This window comes from Gavialis gangeticus, unplaced genomic scaffold (genome assembly GCF_001723915.1).
Source record: "Gavialis gangeticus isolate Ggan-Ray unplaced genomic scaffold, GavGan_comp1, whole genome shotgun sequence".
Classification (NCBI taxonomy): domain Eukaryota; kingdom Metazoa; phylum Chordata; order Crocodylia; family Gavialidae; genus Gavialis; species Gavialis gangeticus.
In genome coordinates, this window is record NW_017728992.1 from 128,715,571 (window position 1) to 128,719,493 (window position 3,923).

Consider the following 3,923-nt stretch of genomic DNA (forward strand, 5'->3'; position numbering starts at 1 on the left):
CAAGGCCCTCCCTGCCTGACTGCTCTCCTCCCACACCCCCCAGCCCCTTGCAGGCTGGAACTCTGCCAGTCTGCAAGGGAAAAACCACCATTTCCCAAGTTTTCCTCCTTTAAAAGGAGAAAAATCAGGGCTTGACCATGTTTTTTCATGGTGAACACAAAACCTGGATCCCTGCTGATCAGACAGGCCTGTCAGTGAAACTCCTGGTTTATTGACAGGCTCCCCTGGGGCAGGGGGAACTAAAGAACAGCCCCCCTATCGCCTCCTGACTGGAAAGCTTACCTTTGTAACAACTTTGTCATGCTTCAGTCAGGGACAGTTCACACCCCAGAGCGATCTTTTTTGTAGTAATACAAATTATATGGCACTACAAAAATAAGGTGAATCAGCAGCCTCATGAGCCTGTGTTTGTGTTGCTCCCCCTGCCACCTCCAGTGCTTAACCCCCAGATTTCTCTTTTACAGCCCAAAGTACAGTAAACACTTCAGTTTGAGCTGTATATATTGCCCACAATGGTAATATTGAACTTTTTTATACACTCACATCATGCAAATAAAATTGAGGCCTTTATGCATTAACGAAAATGTAATGACAATGTATAAACGAATACAAATCTCTTTATATCGATGCTCTACACTAGCACAATAGATGGTATAAGCATAATTTAGTGAGCTTCAGGAAATAGCACTAGGCCCATTTTGCGCTAGAGCAGAACATCTACTAGCACAGTGGTACTTAACCTCCAAGCTATGGAGCTCCCTACAGGTCTGGAAATTTGATGGTGGGGAGCAGTGGTGCCGTTAATTGCTCCCAAAGTTGTAGCAATTAATGCTGCCACCACTTTCCTGACACCAAATGACTGATCCCACAGGCTGATTCAACCCTGGAACCACTCTGGGGAGTGACCATACCTGCAGAATCCAGTCTGGGGACAGACCCCAGACCACTCATCCAGCCCACTGGGCTGACTGACTGAGCACCACTGTAGTACCATCATAACTGCATCTATATAATGGAAGCACCCTTAACAAGATTGGAGTGTTAGAAAGGGTATTGGTGTGTTCATCATCTAAAACAGTGGTTCTCAACCTTTTCAGAGTCAAGGCACCCCTCTGAAAATGCCTGCTCTTACCTTTGTTTTTTTTTTTACTGCAGAAAACTAGAGGTGCACTAATAAAGATTTTTTGGGTGATACCAATGGCTGAATATTAAGCAGCCACATCGATCCAATAGCAGATATGCAGTCCGGCAGCTTCGAAAGCAGCTCACTGCTGGTAAGTCTGTGGGGGTGGGCAGATCAAGGCCCCCACAATGAGGGAGGGAGTGGGGTTGGGGCAGGGGAAGTGGCTGCCCAGCTGGGGTAGGGTACGGGATGGAGGCAGAGGGTACAGGAAAGGGTGGGGAGGAGGGGAGCAGCTCCCTGCCACTGCACACACCCTACAAGGTGGGCTATTGCCACTGCAAAATTCCATGTAGACCCCCTCCTAGCGCTGCCACTTTGTCCCAAGGCCACAGTGGGCAGGCAGCCTGCCTCTGCACTGTGCACAAATCTAGGCAGCATATGCACTCCCTGCCTCCCCTGGGGGTCCACACAGCAGCCAGGAGCTGTGCCCCTGGATAAGCTGCCCACAGCTCCATCTTGTGCCGTGCCGCCCCAGCTGAGCAGCACCTGTCTCTACCCCTGCCCCAGCCCCACTCCCTTCCTCACTGTGAGGGCCTTAATCTGTCCCCCCCAAAAAACCTTCCCCCCCTCACACTTAGCAGCCAGACACTGCTCTCCAAGCTGCTGAGCTGCCACCTGGCTATGTGCCTGCTGTAGCTGCACACATGCACATGGCGTTTATCGCTGACATCAGCTACCCCAGCCAAAAAAGCCAATAGCCAAAAATTTAAATTTTCCTTTTATTGGTGCCAATCCAATACGGACCAATATATCAGTGCACCCCTACAGAAAACTAACAGAACAATAATTCTGTTGCAAAAAACTCAGAAAGACCACAACAGGAGAGAATACATTTGATTCTATGGATTCTTATTTGAATACTCTGGGCATGACCCCATGAGTGGGAATGTGTGTTACCCCAGGAACAAGTAGCAGCAGATCTCCTGGAGTAGGAAAAACCAAGAAAACAAAAACAAAAAAACCCCCAAAACCCAGATGCAAAGTAGCAGCATGGGGAACAACTGCATGTGTGTATGCAGTATACCACATGTCTGTGCTTGTCTGGACGCACCCTCCGGGTTTATCTGGTGAATCATGTGTAGGTGTTTTCATACCCTACAGTACTACTATTGCAAGATACCCTGCGGTACCCTTACAAGGATCTCACAGCAGGTTAAGATTCACTGACCTAGAGTTATAATGGACAGACTAAATTTTGGGGAGCGACACTGATTTCCTTACTTTTTAGGAGTTTTTGTTAGTTATTCACTTGAGCAACTTTAACTGCTTAATTAACAAGGCTGATTTGTGAAACTAACATTGTGTGCGTTTCAGTACTACTCATTTCCTGTCTTCATACCTTTTTCCATGCCTCACAATCCAGTTCAGCATGCCACCTCCCATTCAAGATTCAAATCCTTTCTACAGGATTCTCAGATTGGTTAAAAAAAGTACACACAAAAGATAATCTATGCTACGTATTTTCCCCATGATATTCACTCGTATGTTGTGAGCCTTAAGCAACACCTGCCTTCACGCAGATGTCATGAGTCAAGTGGTAGTGGCAGGGGGGGAAATCTTCTTGAATTTAGGTAAAAATACAGTAGTGGGCTATTACTCTTATAATGACAAAAGTAATAACATTATTATTAAATTGCTCTTATTACTTTTAGTTTAGCTCTCAACTAAAGCATCCATTTAGGACAGGACATTAAGCCCTGATGCATCTGAATAACAGTGAGATCGCAGGAGTTTCATTTGGTATGAATTTAGCCTGTAGTATACTTCACAATTGTTAATAAAAGTCGTGTCTGCATGCATTCCGAACTGCAGTACAACCCTTCCTGGTATGCACATGCTTACTGGTAGAGTTTATTCTCTTAGGCAAGGGAGAAGAAAATGTACTAATCTAAATGCATCTACCCTAGGAATTGTACCTGTAACTTTTCCAGTGGAAAAAAAAATCACTCATAATCACTCATGATCAAAATAATGAAACAGGCTGCTCAGAGAGGCTTTAAGTAGTGTCAAATAATTAATACTTCCAATATTTTAAAGCTGAAATTTCCCAGACGAAATTAACATGCTGTAAGGTCTGGTGGTTCACTGGCTAGCACTCCTCCATTATGTATCCTGTCAGAAGGACTGTTGGCTGTACTACCTCATATGAGTACAGACCTACAAAATTGCGATTGCATGATTTTCACAAGCTCTGCAAAAAAAGCACGGCCTCTACACTTTTGGTGGGCTTGCTGAAAAAAGCAAAGCAAAGCAAGCTTACTGGCAAGCAGAGAAACCCTGCTGTCTTGGAGCACTGGGGGAGTGTGGGGGGTAGGGCTGCTTGCAGGTGGAGGCACAGGGGTAAGGCACGGATGGAGCCAGCTGCAGGAGGCAGCAGCACCACAGGGTCCTAACAACTGGTCCAGGGTGAGCTGGTGCAGTGGTGGCAGGGAGCAGGATACAGGGCAGTAGCTGCGTCTTTGGCCAACCTAAGGTGAACAGCAAGCAGGACCTGCTGCATCCTCCTGCATTGCAGTGGGACCAGGGGAGCAGAGTGTCAGCACTGCATCTTACCTTGCTCCTGGCATCCAGGAGTGCAGCAGCAGGTAGACCATGGAGCAGCCAGGGTGGCACAGGAGAAGCTGCCCTGCCTCCAGGGCCCCCAACCCACACTGAGTGTGATGCTCGGGTCCCAGCAGGGCATGGGGCCAGTGAGCCAGAGGCAGAACCCAGGCACCCAAGAACAGCACTGCACAGTGGA